At 40.3% G+C, this 24,869-nt stretch overlaps 2 long non-coding RNA genes across 2 annotated transcripts; one reads left to right on the forward strand and one right to left on the reverse strand.

Annotated features, from left to right (window-relative positions):
* Positions 1–7,949: 7,949 nt before the first annotated feature.
* On the forward strand, positions 7,950–11,518 carry LOC139703373 (uncharacterized). The gene is made up of 2 exons (XR_011705747.1): positions 7,950–9,705; positions 10,733–11,518. It is a non-coding gene; the product is annotated as an uncharacterized lncRNA (long non-coding RNA).
* An 87-nt stretch (positions 11,519–11,605) lies between these two features.
* LOC139703374 (uncharacterized) lies at positions 11,606–24,670 on the reverse strand. The gene is made up of 5 exons (XR_011705748.1): positions 24,596–24,670; positions 22,510–22,668; positions 20,836–20,911; positions 12,446–12,592; positions 11,606–11,866 (listed from the first exon to the last, which is right to left on the reverse strand). It is a non-coding gene; the product is annotated as an uncharacterized lncRNA (long non-coding RNA).
* Between the last annotated feature and the right edge of the window lie 199 nt (positions 24,671–24,869).

Genomic DNA, 24,869 nt, shown 5'->3' on the forward strand with positions numbered 1-24,869 from the left:
CACACTGGAGTGGTAGAGTCTGGGGGCTTCTTTAGTATGCCCCTCCCATTTTTTCACTTCTTGGCAGTGTGAACTGAGACCAATCACTTCCTTGTTTTGGTGTATGTACCAAGAATGATGAGTATTTCTGCATTTGTGCTTGTCAACTCTGAGAAGGCAGTAAAACATCCAAACCAATCACTCCATGTTTAAGATGTTTCTGACAGCTGTATTTTCTATCTGCCAAAGCTGGGGGGTGGTGAGTTAATAAACTCTTTGGTGGGGGCTTGGAGCCAAACCAAACAGATCAACTGACTGGCTACCGCTGTGACCCTCTGTCTACAAGGCCAAATGTCCCTCATGCTCATATGGTCTGGGCATGAACCTGCCATTGCACCACACATAAATTCGTAGGATAAGACTCTTGGGGAAGCCTGTGCCACACCTGCAGGTTCTAGCAAGGAGGACCTGATATATAGTGAGTGTTTTTCTGGGTGAGGGAGAGGCCTGATAATTTCTCAAATGGTCTGATGGAAATCGTGCAGGACATCTGTTGACCAGCATTCAGGGTGTGTTTAGGACTGGCCATTTGGCAAGAACGGGTGACTGCTTTGTTTAGCCATGTTTTTTATTCTGCTCATCTATTTTTACCCTATTCATCATACCCTATTTGTTTACTCCAAAGACAATCAACAAATGTCTGCTCTGTGCCAGGAATGCAACTTCAAGCAGTCTCAGTATAAGGCATCTTCATTCACCTCCACTGTCTATATGTAATCAGTATAAAATCTTGTCACTTCCACATGCTGAATATTTTTCAAATCCATGTTTCTCCACCCCACTACTCCAAATTTCAAACCAGCAATATTATTTTTAAAGTTTTAAATTTTAAAATACAAAATCACTGCTTCACTCTCAGACCTCAGAAGAAAACCACTTACCCAATCACAGTCAGCAGTGCCACAACAGACGGTAGCCTAAGGAGCTCTGCATGGTCACTCACAAATCATCAAAGAGATGACCTTTTTTTTTTTCTTTGCTTCCTAGGATGTTCTTAGTTGTGGTTTTTTTTTTTTTTTTTTTCTTTTTTCCCTCTTGGTACCAGGGATTGGACTCAGGGGCACTTGACCACTGAGCCACATCCCCAGCTCTATTTTGTATTTTATTTAGAGACAGGGTCTCACTGAGTTGCTTAGGGCCTCATCTTTGCTGAGGCTGGCTTTGAACTCAAGATGCTCCTAGTCAGCCTCCCAAGCCACTGGGATTAGAGGCGTACGCCACCGCCTCCGGCTCAATTTTTTCTTTTGAGATATCTTTTACATACCATAAAATTGGCCTGTTTTGACTGTACACTTCAAGGATTCTTAGCAAACTTATCAACAGTTGTAGCCATCATGAAAATCTGACTTTAGACATTTCCATCAACTGAATGATATCTCATTTTCCTACTTGTAAGCCATCCTGTGACTACCAGCAGAACCAGGCAACCCCTAAGCTACTTTGTCTCTATGGATTTACCTACTACAGTCATTTCACATGACAGGAATCATAGAATAAGTGGCCTTTTGTGTCTGTGTTCTTATTCTTCTCAAAATGTTTCCAGGGCTCATCCTTATTGTAACATGAATCAGTACTTAATTCACTTTCATGACTGAATGATATTCCACATTTTTAAAAAATACTCATCAATAGACAGACATTTTGATTGTTTCCATCTTTTCACAGCTGTGAATAAGGCTATTATGTATATTTGTGTATAAGTATTTGGGTGAACATATTTTTAGAAATAGAAAGCCTGAGCCAAACAGTAAATATATATTTACCTTATTGGAAACTGCCATACAGTTCTACACTTTTGCATTCTCAACAGCAGGATACAAGGATGCAAATGTCTCCACATCCTCAATAAAACTCATTATTGACTGGCTTTGTTTTATTTTATACTACCTATCTTTATCAGTATGAAGTGGTACCACATGATTTTTATATTTTATTTTCCATAATGAAGTTGAATATCATTTCATATACTTCTTGGATACTTGTATTTGTGATTTGGAGAAATATCTATTAAAATACTTTACACATATTTTTTTAAAAGCTGACTTTTTGAATGTGATTTTAGTTGTTGATGGACATTTATATTTATTTATTTATTTTTATGTGGTGCTAAAGATCAAACCCAGTGCCTCAAACATGATAGGGAAGAACTCTACCACTGAGCCACAAACCCAGCCCACCATTTTTAGTGAAATGTAGTGTTTTTGTTGCGTTGTAACTTTCTGTTTTGGATATTAGACTGCTATTAGATATACAGTGAAATTATATTTGAACAAGCCTAATCTGTTCCAGTCTGGTGACATTATGAATAAAAACTGCTATAAACAAACATCATGTAAAACTGATTTTGTGAATATATATTTTCAGTTCACTCAAGATAATTACCTGGGAGTGGAACTGGTGGGTTACAGAACCTATGAGTGTTTCATTTCATAAGCAATTACAACAAGTTTTACCAAAGCAGTTTTACCACTGTCCCCAACAATGTATGAGAATTGTATCTGCTCCATGTCCTTGCCAATACTTGATGTTCTCAGCCTTTCAATTTCAGCCCTTATGAGGGGTATCTTCTTGGGGTATTGATTTGAATTTCTCTTGGTGACTAATGACGTTGAGCATCTTTTCATGTACTTATTGGCCACTCAAGCATCTTTTTTTTCCAATTCTTTATTTTTAAATTGACAAATAGAAATTGTAAATATTGGTCATGTACAACGTGTTGTTTTGAAATGTGTTTACATTGTACAATGGCTAAACTGAGCTCACTAACAGCTGCATTACCTCCCATAGTTATCATTTTCCTGTGGTGAGAATATGTAAAATCTACACTCATAGCAATTTTCAAATATATAATACATTGGTATTAGCTACACTTCCCATGTTACACAATAGAACTCTGCAGCGTCTTCCAGTCTAACTCAGATTTTTCATTCTTTGATCAACGTCTCTCCAAACCCTGCCCCTAAGCTTCTATTGCCATCTCCTACCTACTTTTATGAGTTAAAACATTTTTAGATTCCATGTATAAGTGAGATCATGTGGTATTTGTCTTTCTGTGCTGGCTTGTTTCACGTAATGTTCTCCAGCAGTTCCATCCATGATGTGTCAAGTGATAGAATTTCATTTGTGTGTGTGTGTGTTTGTATGTGTGTGTCTCAATAGCATTCCATTGTGGATATGTACCATGTTTTCTTTATCCATTCATCCATTCATTGGTATCCAGCTTGACTCCATATCTAAGCTACTGTGAACAATTCAACAATAGACAAGAGCATACAGGTATCTCTTTGGTATGCTGATATCATCTCCTTTGGAAATATAACCAGAAGTGGGATAGCTGGATCATAGGGTAGATTTGTTTTTAACTTTTAGAGGAATCTCCATATTGTTCTACATAATTGCTATAAATAATTTACACCAGCCAACAGTAATATAGAGGTTCCTTTTTTTTTTCCCTGCGGTGCTGAGGATTGAACCCAGGGCCTTGCACGTGCTAGACAAGCGCTCTACCATTGAGCCACAACTCCAGCCCAGGAGTCCCTTTCTCTGCATGTCCTCACCAGCATTTGTCCCCTTTTGCTTTTTGCTAATAGCCGTTCTAACTGGAGCAAGATGGTATCTCACTGTGGTTTTGATTTTCATTTCCCTGATGATTAGTGGTGTTAAGCCTTTCCTATACCTGTTGGCCATTTGTGTATCTTCCTTTGAGGAATGTCCATGCAGGTCTATTACCCCTTCTTTAATCCATTACTTGCTGTTTTGCTAATGAGTTGTTTAAGTTCCTTATATATTATGGATATTAACCCTTTGTCAGGTATATACTTTGCAAATATTTTTTCTCCATTCTGTAGGTTGTCTCTTTACTCTGTTGATTGTTTCCCTTGCTGCCTGGGCTTTTCTTTGATATATGATTTTTAAAAATTATTGATTCAGTCTCATTATTGATCTCTTCAGGTTTTTTATTTATTCATGATCAAATCTTGGTAAGGTGTGTGTCCAGGAATTTACCAACTGGTTCCAGATTATCAAATTTCTGGCATATAATTGTTCATAATACTTGCTAATATAAATCCTTTGTATTTCTGTGGTGTCAGTTCTAATTTCTCCTGTTTCATCTCTAACTTTATTTGAGTCTTCTTTTTCCCTAGTTAGTCCAGCTGAGAGTTTGTCAATTTTGTTTACCTTGTCAGAGAATCAGCTCTTCATTTTGTTGATCTTTTGTAATTTTATCTCAATTTCATTTATTCCTGCTCTGATCTTTATTATTTCTATCCTTTTACTAATTTTGGGTTTGTCTTGTTTTTCTACTTCTTTGAGGTGTGTGATAGGTCATTTGTATGAGGTCTTTTCTGCTTTTCTTTTTTTTTTTTTTTTTTTTGAGAGAGAGAGAGAATTTTAATATTTTATATTTTTTTTTAGTTTTCAGCGGACACAACATCTTTGTTTATATGTGGTATTTGTGTTTCCATTGTTATTTCTTTCAAGAAATTTTAAAATTTTCTTCTTAATTCCTTCCTTGACCCGTTGGTTGTTCAGGAGTGAGTTGTTTAATTTCTGTGTTTGTATAGTTTCCAAAGTCTTCCTTGTTATTGGTTTCTAATTTTGTTGCCCTGTAATCAGAAAAGATGCTTGATATGATATCAATGTTTCAGCAGTACAGGATGCCCCATGTCCAGGTTTGTCCCAGATCCACAGTTGGTTTGTTGTCTGTCATGAACTTGCAGTGTCTGAGAAGAATAGTCTGAACTTGCAACAACTATCATGCCACAGCTGACAGTGATGCGGGCTGAAACGAGTTTTGTCCCACAGATGCCAGGGTTCCGGTCTAGAGCTCCATCTGAGAGCTCTGGCCTGGGTATAGGAGGCCTCTGTTTTCTACCTGGTGCTGGGTCTCATGGCTGTGGACCAGCCACTGAATTCAAAGTCTTGTGCTAGTTGCTCTGTCCTGTTCCCCAGGAGGTGGAGTCTTGGTACTTTTTCTGCTGCCTAAGGCTGGAGGAGCGGTAGTGGAAACAATACCTTGGCCTCTTTGGCTAACTCAATTCCAGCAGCTCAGTTTATGGGGACTGCTAGCCTTGGGACAGGAATCATGGGGCTCTGCCAGGCACTGGGTTTCACCTTGGCAGGACTAGTAGTAGGTTTCAAGTCTAAGATCTGGACTTAAGTCCCTCTCCCTCCTCCAAGTGGGAGGCTTCTCTCCCCATGTTGCACTGTTTGAAGTTGGGGTAGGAGTGATGCAGGCAACTCTTTCCTTCCTGCCTTCTTTGACACATCTTATTATAACTAAACCTAGCACTGTGGTTTATATGGTGTCTCACCTGGCTTCCTTAGCTCTTGTGAAGGTAGTTTGGTGCATAAACAGCTGTTTAAATTTGTGGCTCCTTTAGGCAGATGATCACTGGACATCTTACTCAGCTACCAACCTTGCACTCCTGGCATAAGCCCTACTTGCATATATTAACATGCGCACACGCACACAACATGTGCAAGTGCACACACACATTATATATTGATGGTGTGAGTCCAGTTAGGAGATACGTACTACACGGTAAGTTAAACAGGGAATATTAATATAAAGAATTGGGGATGCTGGAGTTGTGGCTCAGCAGTAGAGCGCTCGCCTAGCACTTGCGAGGCCCTGGGTTCGATCCTCAGCACCACATAAAAATAAATAAAATAAATACATGCATTATGTCAAACTACAACTAAAAAATAAATATTTTTTAAAAAGGGGGCTGGGGATGTGGCTCAAGCGGTAACGCGCTCGCCTGGCATACGCGGCGCGCTGGGTTCGATCCTCAACACCACATAAAAATAAAATAAAGATGCTGTGTCCACTGAAAACTGAAAAATAAATATTAAAAAAATTCTCTCTCTCTCTTTTTTTTCTTAAATTTTTTTAAGGTGTAGATGGACACAACACATTGCCTTTATTTTTATGTGGTGCTGAGGATCGAACCCGGGTCCTGCCCGTGCTAGGTGAGTGCTCTACCGCTGAGCCACAATCCCAGCCCCGACTCTCCTCTCTCTCTCTCTTTAAAAAACGGGGGTGGTGGGGGGTGGGGGGCCTGGGGATGTGGCTCAAGTGGTAGCGCGCTCGCCTAGCATGTGTGAGGCACTGGGTTCAATTCTTAGCACCACATAAAAATTAAAAAATAAAGATATTGTGTCCACCTAAAACTAAAAAAATAAATATTAAAAAAAAAGAATTGGGAACTGTGGCAAAATAGTGAGTGTGTAAAATAGAAATAGTGAGCACAAAAGGAAAATCTGTATAGTGCCCTAGGGCTGAGGCCAAATAGGTAAGGAAGGATAAACCTGGATAAACTTGGAAGGGGTTCAGACCTTCAAGAACGAGTGGTGTGCTTCAGCCACCTGGTAGCAGAGCCGTTTCCTTGTTTGGCCGGGCTGAATCTGACCTGGAGTTTCTGAGCAAACAACAGACCACCCTCTGGAACGGAGGGAGGGAGGCAGGCAAAGATTTTTGTTTTACCTTTAGTTGGTGGCTCTTTCCAGAAATTTGGACATTTTATCTAAGTTTTCAAATTTGTAGTCATAAATTCATTCATGATATTTTCTTATTATTTTCACATCTATAGATTCTTTAGTAATGCCAGATTCTTTATATGGGTAAATCTCACTCTATGTTTTTCTTTTTCCTGTTCAGACTAAGAATTTTTCAATTTGGTTGGTCACTTCAAATAGCCATCTTTTTGTTCTAATCCATCAAATACATCTTCTACTCAATCACTGAGCTTTCTTTACTTGGAAAATATATCAACTAATAAGAGGGATGGCTTTTTGTATCAAATAAATTATTGCTTTGTTTTCTTTCTCTCACTCCCAGGCCTCTATTGCCTCACATCAAAGCAGGAAAAAGAAAAAAAAAAAAAGTTACACAATAATATGATGACATCACTTTGTGCAAAAGCCCAGGAATAGTCTTATTTTAATCAAAAGAACATTACACAGCTATTTGCTAGTTTGTAATAGACTTTACTGGATGCTTCCTGCTAGTGGCCTTAGAAAACAACATCATCTAATATAAAAAGTTTAATGCTAGGTTCCATGTGGCCTTGGGCAAATCACAGGGCTTTGTCATTATTTTTTCTTATTTATAAAGTAAGATAATAATAGCTGTACTACTTGCCTCACAGGATTATAACACAGAGGGTCAATAAGATATTACATATGAAAATGTTCATAAACTATATATCTCCATTTGAAGCCAAGAGATTGCAGTTGTGATCCATTAAAAAAGTTATCTTTAGGAAAAAATGTACACAGAAATTACATTGGATTTCTGTTCTCAGGTACAAACAATGAGTCAAACTATTAGGGAAACCTGATTTTAAAACCTCTCTGCTACTTATGAGCCCTGTGGCACATTTAATTTAACTTTCAAGTTTCCTTACATGTAAAAGGAAGTTAATGACACCTTCCCTTCTGAAATGTCAAAAGGAGTGAATGAAATATTTGTGGAAGTACCTAGCACAGCACTGGAAGTTTCTGGAAGTAACAATGGGGGGTCAAGACTCTGGGGGAGACTATGCTTCCACACCCTATTCTCCCTCTGGGCATAGCTCCTCCAAGCCTGGGAGGAAGCATTGTTACATTCTTTCATTTGATTTTCATAGTATCCCTATGGGATCCACTAAGCAGGTGTTACTATGCTCATTTTACATACGAGAAAATTAAGAATACTGGCTTTGATTGTGCTATGTACTAAAACCAATAAACACTGTCTGATACCCAAGAAGAGAACCATTGGATGTTTATTTCTCTTTGCAAAGAACATCTTTGGCAGTGTCTGCTAAAGCTGAGCATACCCATACTTATGACCCAGAAATTCCATTCTTAAGATTATATCAAACAGAAGTGAATATAGATGTTCACCAAAAGACAATGGAATAGAATGTTCAAAGCAGTAGTATTTGTAGTGCTTCCAAACTGGAAATTACTCAAATATTCACCAACAGGACAATGGATAAATAAATTGTGCTGTGCTCACAAAATCAAATGCTATACAGCACCAAGGATGAATAAATGACTGCTGAACAATGCTGCCCTTTAATATTAAATGAAAGAAACAAGACACAACAGTCTAGATATGTAGAAATGTATGAAGATGCATGTAGAAACATATAGATGTCAATGTGTGTGTAGTAGATATGATGATTCCATTTATATAAAGTTTTGTTTTTCATAAACAGCAAATACTTATCTTTGGCAACATAAGTTGGGATAGTAGTTACCCTTGGGTAGGAGAAAGAGTGTGACTGGAGAGGGCCATGAGGAAAGGTTATGGGCTTCTAGTTAATTACTTATTTATATGGATGGTAGCGATAGAGATATGATCCCATCATGAAATTCATCATTATTTGTCTGCTTTTGTGTGTGTGTGTGTGTGTGTGTGTGTATGTGTTATACTTCAAAAAAAAGTTAATTTGCCTTAGCCAAAACAGAAATCCATTATCTCAGCTAGGGTTTTCCACTGGCTTCCCATGGTGCTCACAAAAAATCCAAAGTCCTCACTGTGGCCTGCATGGTTACACATCATCTGACCCCTGGCGATTTCCTTTGTATCACTTCCTCCACTGTTATTCCCCTTGCTTACTCACCACCAGCCATGTGACCTTCTTGCTGATCTGCAAACACAATAAAATGCCTTTCTACCCCAAGGCTTTGTACTTGCTATTCCCTCTGCCTGGAATGTTCTTCCCTCAGCTGGCTGAATTGCTGGTCTCTCATCATACAGGTACCAGCTCCAATGTCACTTCTTCAAAAAATCCTTCACTCAGCACTCCATCTGAAATAGATTTCCCAGGCATGCTTAAACATATAACACCAATTTTTCTTCCTACCATCTGCAACTAGCTGAAATTATTTATATATTTATTTATTTCTAGTTTATCGTTTATCTTCCTCGAGAGAACATAAGGGGATCATGTCTGCCATGTTCATCATTGTGTGTTTAGTGCCTAAACACACTTACTAGCTTGTAGCACATGCTCATATAAATGTTAGTATTTAATGAATTAATTAAGATCTTTGGGTGAACTGCCCAGTAGCTACTATAGCTGGCATCTCTCTCACAAAGGGAGATATATGAGAAGTTATAAGTCATTGAAAAGAAACCTTTGTTAATACAGCCTACCATGCCTATCTCAGCTTGACGAGGGGCAAGCTCAAATCTTTCCCCAATGCTTCCATGAGCTTTGACCAATAAGGACGTGCTCTATGAAATATGCTTTAGATAAAACATCATATCCTAAGATGGGGAAAAAACAACTGGAACTTAACTTCTATCCCCTATCCCCAGGTTCTCCAGAGAGAAACAAAATATGATCAGCAGGCAGAAGAGCCCCTCTCTCCAATCCTGTGCACCTAAGAGAATGTTGACATATTGTCAGCTCATCTGCAGAACAAGTAGTGAATGCAGAGAAAACCATTATATAAAGTAGTTCAATAAACAGCAGATGTCTCTATTTGTGTGTTTGAGATCTTTCTTTCTCACAATTCCACGTTAGGTACAACAACTATGACCGAGCTGTCATCAATACTGTGCCTTATGATGTCGTTCATCGTTGGTATACAGCACACCGGACTCTAACAATTGAGTTGAGGAGACCTGAGAATGAGCTTTGGGTCAAACTAAAGCCTGGGAGGGTATGTCCTAAACTCTAAAGATATCAAATAAGCTTGTTACACAGAAGCAGTGAAGAAAGCCAGGCATGGTGGCACAAACCTGTAATCCCAGTGACTCTGGAGGCTGAGGCAGGAGGACTGTAAGTTCAAGGCCAGCCTCAGGAAGTTAGTGAGACCCTGTCTCAAAAATTTAAAAACTGGTGGGCTAGGGTTGTAGCACAGTGGTAGAGCGCTTGCCTAGCATGTGTGAGGCACTGAATTCAATCCTCAGCACCACATAAAAATAAGTAAAACAAAGGTTAAAAAAAAATCCTTTAAAAAAATGAAAAGGGCTGGGGATGGAGCTCAGTGGTAAAGCAGCCCGGGTTCAATCCCTAGTACCAAAAAAATTTTAAAAATGGAAATAAAAATAAACAAATCAATCAATAATGGTACTTGTTTAGTATGTGTCGTGTTGTTGCAAAGGAAACAGAGGGGAAAAAAAGTCCTAGGTGCTGGCTGTGGTCCTGCCACTCACCCACTGAATGACCTGGGAGCAGGACCCACCCCATCTCTGACATCTGTGACTCTATGTGAATGACGAGGGGTTTTAACTGCATGATCCCTAAGAGTCCCTCCACCTTCATGATTCCATTTCTTTTTCATCTTTATTTCCTCTGGATGGAGAATATCTTCAAAAAAAAAAAAAAATAATAATAAAATAGCTTAACCCTTTGAAAAACTATAGAGTGAGAAGTAGAAAAGAAAACGAAAGAATCGAATTACATGATTTGCTTTGAAAAGAGGACAATTATTCAAGAAACACAAACCCCTCAAGTGCAGGGCCCATTTATTACCTACTATTGCCTTTGCAACTTCCATTTATCCTGCTACAGGGTTACACCCGTCTGGGCTTCCAAAAGTCTGCTTAATTTAAAAATAAAAATATAGCACAGAATATAACCATAGAACCACCTAACGCTTTGCTTTTTAAATGATCTCTTCTGATTTAGGGTTCTTTGGGTTTGCCCTTGTTCTGATGATGTTTTCTCTTTTTATTCATTCACAGGTCCTATTTATAGACAACTGGAGAGTCCTACATGGCAGGGAATCCTTCACTGGCTATCGCCAACTGTGTGGCTGCTACTTAACAAGAGATGATGTCTTAAATACTGCTCGTCTCTTGGGGCTCCAGGCTTAAATTTGACAGCATTGGGATTAAGAACATATCTGCCACCTTGGCGACCAGAATTTCGTATCAGCAGAATAATATTGTGTGAAAATCTACTTCATATTGTCTCTCTATCCCATCTCATGAAACAGAAGTGGCCCCTTTCTCTAGCATGGGAACATGTTACAGAGAGGGAGGGCTTCTGTCAACCATCTAGTGGGGTAGATCTTTCCCCCAAGCTACAACATGAGCTCACATTTTCTAAACTTTTTTAGATAATTTTGGTAACTATACTTCAGAAACATAGAGAATTCCTTTGATTCTCCATATTGAAATCAAAGCAATACTGAGTAGGTAAATTTTCCTTCTGACTAGGACAGTTAGAATGAAATCCATTCTAGAAATAACACTGATAAATCAACAGTTCACCTAAATTTTGGTCTTAATATCCACAAGGGAGAACATGTGGTACTTGTTTTTCTATCTGATGCACTTCCCTTAACATAATGTCCTCTAATCCCATCTATTTTATACAAATGATAGGATTCTTTTATGACTGGATAGTATTCCATTGCACATATGTATGACATTTCCTTTATCCATTCATCTGTTCATGGGCATCTAGGTTGATTCCATATCTTGGCTATTGTGAATAATGCAGCAATAAACAAGACCATGCTAGGATCTCTTTGGTGTGCTCATAATCATTTCCTTTGGATACATGCCCAGAAGTGAGGTAGCTGCATCATATGGGAGATCTACCTTTAATTGCGTAAAGATCCTCCATACCGTCTTTCATAATCACCGCACCAACTTACATTTCCATCAGCAATGTATGAGAGTTCCTTTTCCTCCACATCCTCACCAACATTTGTTCTTTTTTCTTTTTCTTTGACAACTGACCTCTTAGAGGGGTCAGGCGTAGCACTGCCTGGCATTTCTGATATGATTGGTGTTGCTCAGCATATTTTCACGTCTCTGTTGGCCATCTGAATGTCTTCCTTTGAGTCACATTGACCTAGGTCTATTGCCCTTTTTTTTTTTTTTTTAAGAGAGAGAGAGAGAGAGAGAAAATTTTTTTAATATTTATTTATTTTTTTTTTTTTTTTAGTTTTCGGCGGACACAACATCTTTGTTTGTATGTGGTGCTGAGGATCGAACCCGGGCCACACGCATGACAGGCGAGCGCGCTACCGCTTGAGCCACATCCCCAGCCCTATTGCCCATTTTTAATCAGGTTATTTGTTTTGGGGCAACTGAGTTATTGGGGTTCTTTATATATGCTGGATATCAACCCCATGCCACGTGTATTGTTTGGAAATGATCACTTCTCCTGCTCAGTAGGTTGTCTCTTTACTCCAAAGAGGGTTTACTCTGCTCTTCAGAAAGAAGCACCTTAACACCCTGAAAAACTATTGAGGATCCCAAAGAGTTTTGGAGTTTAGGTTGTATCTATTGATAATAATTATCTTAGATATTGAGAGTCAGAAATATTTAAAATTCAAGAACACAGAGGCACACATCCCTCAGCTATCAGAGACAACATCACATGTCATGTCACCTCTGGAAAAGATGAGATGATGGGAGTGAAAAAAGAAAGTATCACCTTACCGTTATTGTAAAATAGTTTCATCCCTGTATTGCTACAGTATGACAAATTCAATTCTTTAGGGTAAATACTGAGGAGCGCGGTATAGCTGGGTGCCATTCCTCCAAACTCAGAAAGTCAAGGTTCATATGTTTTGTCTCATGTCAAACCTAGAAAGGAGAAAAGGAAAAGGAATGGTGGCGGAGATATCTCATGAAAGTTAAAGGGAGACAGTAGAGAAGAGGAAAGGTACCAGAAGGGGAGGAGGGGGGGAGGGAAAGGACAATACTGGGCAACAATACTGGCCAAATTATATTGTTGTATTGTGTCCATGTATGAATATGTAATGAATCCTACCATTATATATAATGTACCAGTAAAAATGTGGAAAAACAGTTTTATCCCACAGACCCACTAAAAGGGCTTCAGAAACTCCCAAGAATCTTTGCTGGCCAGGAGGGAGCATACTAGAGATTGAACCCAGGGGTGCTTAACCACGGAACCACATCCCCAGCCCTTTTTATTTTGAAACAAGGTCTAAGTTGCTTAGGGCCTCACTAAGTTGCTGAGGCTTGCTTTGAACTATCGATCCTCCTGCTTCAGTCCCCAAGTCACTGGGATTACCCAGCCCCCCAAGACTCTTTAGACCATACTTTGAGAACCAATGGGCTAGATGATTGGTTCCTTGGGACAGCCCTTTACATAGGCCTATGGATTGAAGGGTTTGGCTGAAACCCTAGATTTTGCTTTGTAGTGTCCTAGAACTGTAGACATTGCAGGAATTGTTTGGTAACACAAGCTCAGTGATAACCCAGGAACTGAATTCAAATATAGTGTTTTAATTTCTTCAAAGAGTCATCTCTATCTAACTCACCTCTGAAGAACTTAAACCCCCAAGTCACAACAGTTCTTGTGGAGCAAACCCGTCACTTTGGTAGTTATATGAGGGAAATTTGTAGGGTTTTCAGAGACTGCTGAGGTTCCACATGATAATATTCCCTCCCTCCCCCGCCACCTCCCCCCCCCCACCACCACCACTAACAAACTTGTATTTTGGCAATTTGGTGGCATTTTAGGAGGTAATGTGTTTTCCTCCATCTATGATATTTTTCCTTCTCTTAAAATATTATGTTAATTGCCAAGATGTGACTGGGTCATATTTAATGCTTTCTTTCCTTTATTTCTTGAATAACTGATGTGTGAAAGTGGGATGGGTGGGGAATGTATGAGGCTTCTGTTCCCGTGGCTTTCACTGAAAATGAAGCTGTACAATAACCACATTGAGCACTGCAGAATGATGAAAGAACATGTAGGCCAGGGTGCACCCTACAGAAAAAAAAATATATATATTATTAAGAAATATAGGAGTCATAAAGGAAAGAAAACTTACAGAGAATAGAGCCTAATCTGAATTTTTCAGTGAGTTCCCAGGAAACACTTGGTAGTCTATGCATTATTTTATTGATCCACCCAGTGCTCCAACATGTGTTCTCAAAATATTTCTGCATTTTATTTTTACCATGAATCTTTAGGAGTCTTCCCTGAAATCTTTATTCCTGTCAGGTCAAAGGATTGAGAATTAATTTGGGGTCTTAAAGAGTTCTCTTTGCTATTATGCACTCCTCTAAAATACGTTGCCATTAGTCTTCCCCAGGACATTTGCCTTTTTTGAAGTTTTGTATAAATTAGCCTTGAAGATTACACCATAACTGAGGTTAGCATTGATTTATGACAAGTGAAGGACATACTCATGGGTCTGTAAAGACAAGGACAAAAAATTCAACTTACCGCCCTTACTAAAGGACTCCCCTTACCTTGACTCTCCTGAATTATTAATGAAATAATTCACTACCACACCCTCCTTTTCCTAAATGTTTAATCAATCCTTCTCAATGATGTGCTCCCTTCAGAGGAAGAAAGGGAGGAAGGGAATTATTGGACTGCTGATCATGTATTGAAACATGGTTGAAAAATTTCGATGTGGGGTGTTCCCTTCCCACACCTATTCCAGGTGTTTCTGAGTATATAAGCCTGGGTCTGTGTCTACCAAGCTCACTGTAGACTCACTTTTACCTTTCTTCTCTGGTGGGATGGGATCAATAGTCTCAGGAGCACAGCACCTAACATGGTGCCTTACAAAGAGTAGTTTCATAATACAGATTTGTTGGGAGAGGAAGAAATGAATGAGTCCTTTTCAGACAAACTCATCAGAAATTACCTCATTCTCTATATGTCCTTTTCTGTTTGGCAGCTGACTGGCACCAAATTTTGTTTGCCTTTGTCTACAATGGCCAACCCTCTCAGAGTGCCTGGGACTGAGGGGTTTCCTGTACTGTACAACTTTCCCCATCTTAAAATTGGAAAAGTCCCACACAAACCCAGGACGCTAGGTCAGTCATCTTGCCTTCTTGCTGGGAGCTATTTATTTTTCTTTAGTTTTCATCACCAGTTTTCCTTTCTTTGTAAGTGTTTATAGATCACAGACTGTGGAGTCCGTGGTGAGAAGGAAAAAAGAATGTACGAACTATGGTGTGCTGTGGAGGTTCCCAACGTCTGGTCCCCAGACCAGCAGCATCAGCATCATTTGACAATTTCTTTAGAAATGCAACTGTTCACGTCCCACCCTGACCTACTAAATCAGGAACTCTGGGAGTGGAGACCACCAGTTTGTTTGAGCAAACCCTCCAGGGGATTCTGATGCACACCAAAGTTTGAGAATTACGTGAAGGGAAGAGGCCTGTTGCTGAATTTCTAAGCCCAGTTCTGGCACTAAATGACTTGAGGCATGCCCTTCTATTTTGAACTTCAGTTTGTTCTTCGGTGAAGTGAAAGCCTTGGACTAGGCAGCATCTAAAGGTTCTGCCATTCTGTAGTTATGCGACTTAGGTCATTTTGTCTGGCTTTTCATTTACCTCTCATACAGATACAGAACAGAAAACACCTACCTCGGGAGGGGAGGGAGGGGGGATAGTAGAGGATAGGAAAGGCAGCAGAATACAACAGACACTAGTATGACAATATGTAAATCAATGGATGCGTAACTGATGTGATTCTGCAATCTGTATACGGGGTAAAAATGGGAGCTCATAACCCACTTGAATCAAAGTGTGAAATATGATATATCAAGAACTATGTAATGTTTTGAACAACCAACAATAAAAAAATTAAAAAAAAAAAAAAAGAAAACACCTACCTCATGGAGTTTTTCAAACAACTTTGTGGTTATTAAACTAAGATGTTCACAGCACGCATTGTTGCCCAACAATAATAGCCAACTCTTACATAGTGCTGTCTATGTGCTGGACACTGTTCTAAGTGCACTTAATCTCCACAACAACCCTGTCGCCATTTTACAGATGGCAACAAAAAAATAGAGGCAAAGAGAGATTAAGTGGCTTACCCAAGGTCACAAGGCTAAAATAAGTGTCAGACTTTAAATTAGAAACCTGAAGACAGTGGCTCCAGCGACAGTTCTTTTAACTAATCTGCCATATTGCTCAATAAATTTTGTTAACTCCCTCACCCTTTCCATGCTTACAGTCTAACCAACCATTCACAGACAATAATCATCATTCCCACTTTCACAGTTCTTCCAGCAAGATCTTGAAAGAACCATGAGCATATATAGATTAGTTTTGCAAGTAGTTTGGGAAAAAAAAAAAAAAAAAAAAAACTCAAAAACATTTTCTAGAAACATTGTCTGTGTCCTCATCCCCACACACCTTTAGCTCGTCAGAGCCAAAGACCCTGGCAGAGTTTGGTAGATGTTCTTTTTTGTTGTTGTCATTGTTGTTCAGACTTATAGCCAGGGGTTGGCAAGTTTGTGGGTAGCCACATTCTAGTCCTTGGCTTTACACAGTGAATGTGGCTTTTGCCCTCCATCTTGCTCAGAGTACTTTCGGACCCCTATTCCTTGTAGGAGCTTAACTTCTGTCCACCATGCTTTGCTTCCAGACAAGCAAGCCTGACACTTCAATATGGAGACAAGCATCTGATCACATTCGTGTGTTTTTGTCTTGGCCATGGCTTTTTGAGTTTACTTTGTTAAATTTAGTATATCACTGCCAAGTGTTCCATAGCATGAACTAACTGTACCATCTTGGATGCGAAGTCAATGGAAATCTTTCCCATGTGGATTTTACTCTTCCCTGATTTCCTGAGTCGAGTTCGCAAACTACAGAGTGCACACTTTCTTGATGAGTTGGGTTTATCATTATGACTATCTGTTTTTGTGCCAGGCAATAATGCAGTATAAAGTCTTAGCTTGATTAATGGAAAACAACCTTCCTTTCTGGAAAAAAAAAAATCAGGCATCTTTTGCAATTGTGATAAATCATCTTAAGCCATGTTGGTGTGTAGCATACAGATTCGTAGTAGTGTTCTAACTTACTTTCTGTGTGGGTAGATAAACACGGTCATTTATCCTGTGCACAACAGAGGATCACAAGTGTGGATGCTGTGTAAACTTGTGAAGTTAGTAAAGGTTTTCTCTGCTAGATCCATCTTTATCCACAGTTTACCCATTGGGTGGTAGGCACTCTCTCCAATTCAGGTATTCAGTATACATTTGGCTTATGCTTTCTAGCTCCCTCTCTGATGCCTTGACTCAGGCAGGATAGTGTTATAAGAAGAACACAGACTTTAGAATGACCTAGGCTTAAATTCCATCTTATTAGCCTGACGAATTTTGGGAAATCAGCTTTCCTTCCTTGAGGCACTGTTTCTTCATATGCAATATCAACTACCTAAAAAGGGGATGGGTACAAAAAAATTAAAAGCCGTGATGCAGAATGAACTGAGATCTTGGGTAGAAAGCATCCACCAGAGTGAGCAGCACATAATTTACAGTCCGTACACACTAGCCGTTTATCACTGTTGCCAATATCATTACTTGGGAAAAGAGGAGGGATTGGGGCTAGCCTATGAAATCAACAGCCTTCTTAGAAGCAGCAAAGTTAGGAGACTCAGAACTGGAAAGGTGCAGGAAAATGCTAGGGGTCATGAAGTGCAGGTCTATGACAAGGTATCTGACCCTGACCTTAAAGGCCTGAGGGTTTATGGATAGGAAGTTGTTTGGGGGCTTGGGTGATCTGGGGATTCAGAGATGAAACAGAAGAATGGTCAGAGAGCCTGATGAGACAAATTAGGTCTGCAGAGTTTTAGGAAGAGTGGCTTGGGAAACACGTGTGGAGAATGAATGAAATAGGCAGGTGGACACCCATGTCCATGGTGATGTATAGGTGGGACCCATAGTTCTACATATAGCTTAATTGCCTCTCAGAACCCTCTTCATTTGAGAGGCTTCATTGACTCTCAGGACCCCCACTGAAACTACTATAAAATGATTTTTGAAAGGATTAGAGGAACAGGATTTGGAGGATATGATGGGGAGAACAGGAAAGGAAGCAGCAACTAAAATTGGAATGCTGAAAAGCACGTGGATGACTAGCAGTTGACGTAGCAGATCCAAGAAGACCACAAAGTAGGAATCCTGAGACCTTAGTGGGAAAAGCCAAAAGCCAACCTGTATCATCACCTGCCCCCAAGGATCTTCAAAAATTGCAACAGGTAACTTTGGAAGTGGAGGTGAAGGTGGCTAGGCACCAAAATAATGAGTGTGTCTGTAAACTGGTTTAAGACGTAAATTCATTCCCAAATCCCCTCCAGCAGCCAAAGCCAGTGAGGGGCTGGCCTCTCCCTTCCCAGAGAGAAATCTGGAGTGCCGTTCCCTGGAGAGTGTAAAGGAAAGAGCCTCTGGACTAGAAATTCCTAAACCCGGTTGAGGGCTGGGTTCTCATATTGAAAACAGGGGGCTTAAGAGGATGCATACATCCTGAAAGCTGTGAACCTCCAGTCTTCTTCACTGACTCTGCCCCTAAAATCTGGCATCTGAAAGAGTCTTCTGTGGGCCATCTGACCAACCCAATAGAAAATATCTAAGGACAGTGACACTGAAGGTTCCCCAGTAAAAGGCCCAGCCAGGTTACTCTATCATGAGACGCATGGTTTATAATGTGAGGGACAGGCGAAGGAAGACACCCATCCAGTTGAGGGCACTTACTTTTAGACCAGTTAGTTACTGCAAGGAAGGGAGTCAGACAGAGAAGAGGAAGCGAGTAGAGACCTTGGTGAGAGGAGGTCATTGATGGAGTGAATGAGGCACCTAGGGAGGCAGGGTGTGCTAGAATCCAGAGCGGGAGTAGAAGAGACAGCCTGAGACAGGACAAAGAACCTTTATCCCCCACTAGGATAGGATGAAAATAGTGAGATTTGGTTGAAAACTGAGTTTAATCCATTATTATTTTGCAACTCGAATATCCATGGCGTCGTGCTAGGTAGTATTCATTCATCCATCCACTCATTCACACGACATTTTTTTTTTTTTTTTTTTTTTGGAGCAACTACTGTGCTCCCAGCACTGTGCACAGTGCTGGAGATACCAAGACGAATCAAAGTTCCAGGCCTCATGGAGGTTACAGTCATAGGGCAAAAGCAGACTCACAACATTGGGAGATAAGTGCTTTGAAAACTGAGTAATAGGGGCTGTGGGGACATAGACAAGGGATGTGAGAGACTACCGGGAATTAAACAGGTATGGAAATCCCTTCAAAACAAGACAGATTGCTCTGTGAGTTCAAGGGTAGAGAGATCTCATCCAGCAGGGCTAATCTGCAAAGGTATCATAGGCTAGGTGGCCTTTGAGGTGAAATTAAGAGGATGCCTTGGGTTTCTCTCAACTTGCAGTGATATTGGGGTTAGAGTGTCCTCCAAGATGTGGAAACACATGCAAAGATCCAGAGACAGGAAATCGCAAGAGGATGTGTTTGGAAAAGAGGGAGAGGCCCTGGTTGAGCACAGAGAATAGCATGGCAAATACTGGGTGGTGCAGTTGAGAAGCAGGAATAGGGTGAGATGCAAAAATGTCATTGAGGCAACATCACAAAATGCAACAGTGTTGAACTAATGAGTGGTATAAAGAACACCAGACTGGTATTAGAAACCTGCTTACATTCTAGGCCCAGCTCTGCCACAAAATTGCCCTAGGTATGGTACGTGGCAACACAAGTAATGTCTGAACCTTTGTTTCTTCATCTGTCAACTGGTAGTAAGAATACCTTCCCTGCCTATTTCATGGTGTTATTAAGAGTCTATGAGTCAGTGAACATGAAAACGAACCTTTTAACAAATCTTTAAAGCAGTGGTACACACGTGTAAAGGGTTATTATTGAGGAAATGCAATGTGCTGGGGACACATCGGCAACTGAATAACCAGGGCGCGGGGGCGAGCCTACTGAAATATTCTCCTATGAGAATTTTAACAGGCTTTTGAATGTAGTTGTTAGGGCTGGGGATATAGCTCAGCTGGTAGAGTGCTTGCTTTGCATGCACCACAAAGCCCTGGGTTCTAATCCCCAGTACCACAAAAAAAAAAAAAAAAAAAAGACAAATGTAGTTGTAAGGTAACATGGTGAGTGACTCAACTCCTGATCATTTGGAACATCCATACATCAAATTTACACAGAATGAAAGTAGATTTGCCCTATCTGGTAGCCCACCTATGAGGACCATAAAGCAGTAGCTATTCTTTTAGAAACATAACAGCTTAACAGGAAAGACAAAAATGGACAAGTTTCCAGTTGTTCTTCATTTGCACAATCAAAATTCACTGACCACTCTGCTGAGTACTGAAGGCAGGGCACAGTAGGGGAGAGACATACAATTTCTGCCTTCAAGCAGATCTCCTTCTGCCATGGGAGGCAGGCATATTAACAGTCAGTGTCAATAGCAGGTAAGCACAAAGGGTCCGTGATAACTCAGAACAAGGGTACCTAAACCAGTGTTTTGCAGCTGAGTTTATATAAATATGAAGTAATACCATTCCTCTGGCTTTACAGGTGAGGAAACAGACTCCAGAGAACAAGTGGCAGAGGCAGTACTTTAACCTGGGCCTTTGAACTCTTGGTCCAGGGCTTTTTCTTCCTCACCACAGCTGCCTGTTTTGCTTTGTAAGTATGTTTAGGCCTAATGCAATGGGAGAAGATAATGTTCTTTTGTGTGTCCCTGCATGTCCTAGACTGCTCACTCCTTTCCAAGAGATGGATAGGAAACTGGGGGCTGGAGCACCTCCATGTGTCCAAAATGTTGTATTTCAGACATCTTTTTAAAAAGTAATGGGCTGGGGTTGTGGCTCAGTGGTAGAATGCTTGCCTAGCACACGTGAGGCACTGGGTTCCATCCCAGCTCCACATAAAAATAAATAAATAAACAAAGTAAATGTATTGTGTCCATCTACAACTAAATTTTTTTTAAAAAAACGTAATGAAAGTTTTCACAATATAAGTTCCTGTTGAAAGTTCCTCAAGAACCCAGGAGTGTGTGCTTCTTGTGTGTGTGCGTGTGTGCACATGCTCACCTGTACACAGGTGCGTATGCATCAGAGTTTGGAGCAGGGACAGTTGGAAACATTGGCTCCTACATTTTCAACAAGCCTGTGTGGAGAGAAAATGGAAGGTGAGTCCCAACAAAACTGGCAGAAAACGACAGATGAAAACCAGTCAGAGCAGAGATCTCAGGAGACACCAGGAGAGTGGTGTCTTCTGCCCATATCTACTGCTTCACTGGCAGTTCCATACAAAGTATACATAGGGAAAGTGGTTTTCCTTCCAGGCCTTCTCTTCTGGGAATTTTATGGGAATTCCCAGGTGTTGTGTGGGTCATTAGAGAAAAAAGGAATGATTTCTATTTCTGGAAATATTGCGGACTACATAATCTGAAATCCCTCCTTGCTAGAAAACCCAGATAACTGATGGTCCATTGTTGCCAAAAGTGACATCCCATGAATATCTGGGAGCCTCCTTCCATTTCAACACTAAGGCAACTGAAAAAAATGAAGGGACCATACTTACTCCTAAGATATCCTCCATCCATTTCTTTGGACCCTATCATTCTTCAGCTCTTGTATCCACTGGTTCACTTGACCCTTTACTGAGCACTGAGTGTATATCAGGCATTGGTTGTATTTAATGAATACAAAGTTGAAGGGCATGGTTCTTACACTCAAATATCTCAGGGTGTTGGGCAGGGGCTCTTAACCAGAGCTGTACCTCAGAATCACTGGAGAAGGTTTGCAATAATGCATTCGCCTGTCCTTCCCACCTCCCTCAAGATTAGAATTTCATTCTGGAGGGAAACAAATGACCTGAAATTCTTTCTGTGTTGAACTCTTAAAACCTGGAGTCTGAACAGAATCCAAAGCTTTACATGGCCCTCTACAGAAATACAAAGGGAAGGGGGCTGGAGTTGTAGGTCAGTGGTAGAGCGCTTGCCTAGCATGTGTGAGGCACTGGGTTTGATTTTCAGCACCACATATGAATAAATAAAATAAAGGACCACTAAAAACTAAAAAATATATTAAAAATTTAAAATGAAAAAAAAAAAAAAGAAAGAAAAGAAAAAATGAAATACAAAGGGAAGGAGAATTTCCTCCAGACAAGATAGATGCTCAAGCTCAGGGGAAGGTGCCCAAGAGGTGAGATCTCTTCAGCAGCAATATCAAGAAATGGGTAGACTTGAGAGGCATTTTGCAGGTTGAGTCGAAGGGACTTGGTGCCTGCTTAACTGTGAGAGAGGGGTTGAAGGAGAGGAAGATGTCAAAGTGACTCCTGAGACACCACAGGTGTCTCCAATTTCACATATTCCAAACCGTACTCACCTTCCAACCAATACCTGCAAGTTCTCCTTCACCCCATATCTCCAATAATGGCTCCAAAGTCCACAATCACCACACTCTACCCTCAGGGAGTCATTCCAGAGCCTCAGCCATGGCAGCCGCCACCGCCGCCGCCTCCTCCTCCTCCTCCGCCGCCGCCGCCGCCTCCGCCGCCTCCTCCTCCTCCTCCTCCTCCTCCTCCTCCTCCTCCTCCTCCTCCACCACCACCCCTCCAACCCCTTTCCCTGCCAACCCATGCCCTACTTTTCTACTAGGCTAATTTCTACTCATTCTTTAATTTCTCCAGGAACATTTCCCAACCCCACAAGTCTGTATGAGGTACTCCTTCCATGTGTTCCCACGGCATCTTGAACTTACCTTCACATAGCACTTATTGCAGTACAGTGTTGTAATTGTCAAGTTCCATGTCTATATCTTTTGCTAGTCTGCAAGAAGGAATGTGATCCATATTTGCTTATTGGAATTTCCTCAATTCCTAACACAGTCCCAGGCATACAGCAGGTACTCAGTGCATATCTGTTGAAGGAATGAGAAATGAATCATCATGTCTCCAGCTAGGTTCACCATTATGAGAAATATGTAGTAAAGTACCTATTATGTGTATTTTACTACCTAAACTTTTCTTTAAAAAACTGAATCTGTCCCCTGGTCTTATCTACCAATGCCATTATCCTAGTTGAGATATATATTATTTCCTGACTGGGATACTACAGCAGCCTCAATCTCAATCCTCTTTGTTCTGTTCTGCACACAGCTACCACAATGATCTTTCTAGAATAGCAAACCAGTTCATGTCACTACCAAGATTAGATTAGTCGGTTCACTATAACCTATAGGACATTCCAAGACCTGAGCATGGCAAAACAGAGCCTCCATGACCTGGCTCCTATCAACCTCTTCTCCAGCTACATCAACCACCACTGGCCCACCAGCACTTACTCTCCAGCCTTAAGGAACTAATTGCTGCTCCCCCCAATCCCGCCAAATGCCTTGGCTTCTCATCATGCTACAAATTCCTTCACACACATGCTTTGTCTCCACGTAGCTTACCTGATTCACTCCTATACTTTCAACAAAATGTTCATTGACTATTTATTATATATCATGACCAAGTACCATCTAACCCACAAATATAAGGTTGGCTCAACATATAAAAAAATAAATTTATGTAGGATGGCATATTAACAGAACTGGGGGGGGGGGGCAGAGGCGGGGAGGGGTTCAACCATCATCTTAATCGCACAGAAAAAGGATCATCTGACAAAAATCCAGTGCACTTTCACAAAAACAAATTCAATAAAGTAGAAGTACAAGGAAACTTCCTCATCCTGGTACAGTGCATCTATGAAAAACCCAGATATATAGAAACACTAAAGCATCCACCAAAATGTGTGTTGGGGAAGGGACGAACCCTATTTGAATATCCAATAAATGGGCTCAGCAAAGTTACAGGATCCAAGATCAACATGCAAAAATCAGTTGCATTTCTATACACTGGCAGCTAACAAACTGAAAAGGAGGTTAAGAAAATAATTCCTTTTATGATAGCATCAGAAAGAATAAAATACTGAGGAATAAATTTAACAAACACATGTAAGATGTGTACTCTGAAAACTACAAGACATTGCTGAAAGTTATTAAGAAGACCTAGGTAAATGTAAAGTATTCCATGGTGATGGGTTGGGACACTTAGTGTTGATAAGGTGGCCATAATCTCCAAGGCAATATACAGATTCAGGGTGAAGCCTGGTGGAATCCAACCTGCCTTCTTTGTAAAAAATTGACAAGCTGATCCTAAAATTCATGTGGAAATACTGAAGACCTGGATGCCTCAAACATGCTCAAAACAGAAGAACAAATTCGGAGCACTCACACTTCTCAACTTCAAAACTTACCAGAGAGTTACAGTAATACAAAAATCGTGGTATCAGCATCATAATAGACATATATGTTCATGTTATAGAACTTAAAAGTCAGAAACAAACCCACATATTTATGTATAGTTGATTTTAAGTAAGGGTGACAGGCACATGTAGTGGGAAAAAGAATAATCCCTTCAACAAATGATTCTGGGATGATTGTACAGACACGTGAAAAAGAACGAACATGGATCCCTGTGTCACACCATATAAAAAACTAACTCAAAATGGATGGATCACAGATCCAAATGTAAGGACTAAAACTTTTTTAAACTCTCTCTCTCTTGAGTTAGTTTAACAGGATTTATTTGTACAGAATACCCTTGGCCTCAGTTCCCATCCTTGATAAGAATGGTGCTTTTTAAAATACCTTTGTTTATTCATTTTTATGTGGTGCTGAGGACCGAACCCAGTGCCCTACACGTGCAAGGCAAGCACTCTGCCACTGAGCCACAACCCTGGCCCATCTTTTTTAAACTCTTAGGGGAAAAAAAAAAAAAACATAGATGTAAATCTCTGTGAACCTTGGATTAGGCAACAGTTCCTTCACCATGACACCAAAAGCACAACCACAAAAGCATTTTCTTTTTGCAAATTGGACTTCATCCAAATGGAAATCTTTCGGACACCAAAGGACAACCTGCAGAATGGGGAAAATATTTACAAATCACATAACATATCTGAAAAGGGTTGGGTTTCCACAATATACAAAGAACTCTATAGCAAAAATGGCATTCAATCCAATTTCTAAAAATGGGCAAAGAGCTTAAATGGACATTCCTACAAAGCAAATGCACA

The sequence above is a fragment of the Marmota flaviventris genome, chromosome X, assembly GCF_047511675.1.
Source record: "Marmota flaviventris isolate mMarFla1 chromosome X, mMarFla1.hap1, whole genome shotgun sequence".
NCBI lineage: Eukaryota > Metazoa > Chordata > Mammalia > Rodentia > Sciuridae > Marmota > Marmota flaviventris.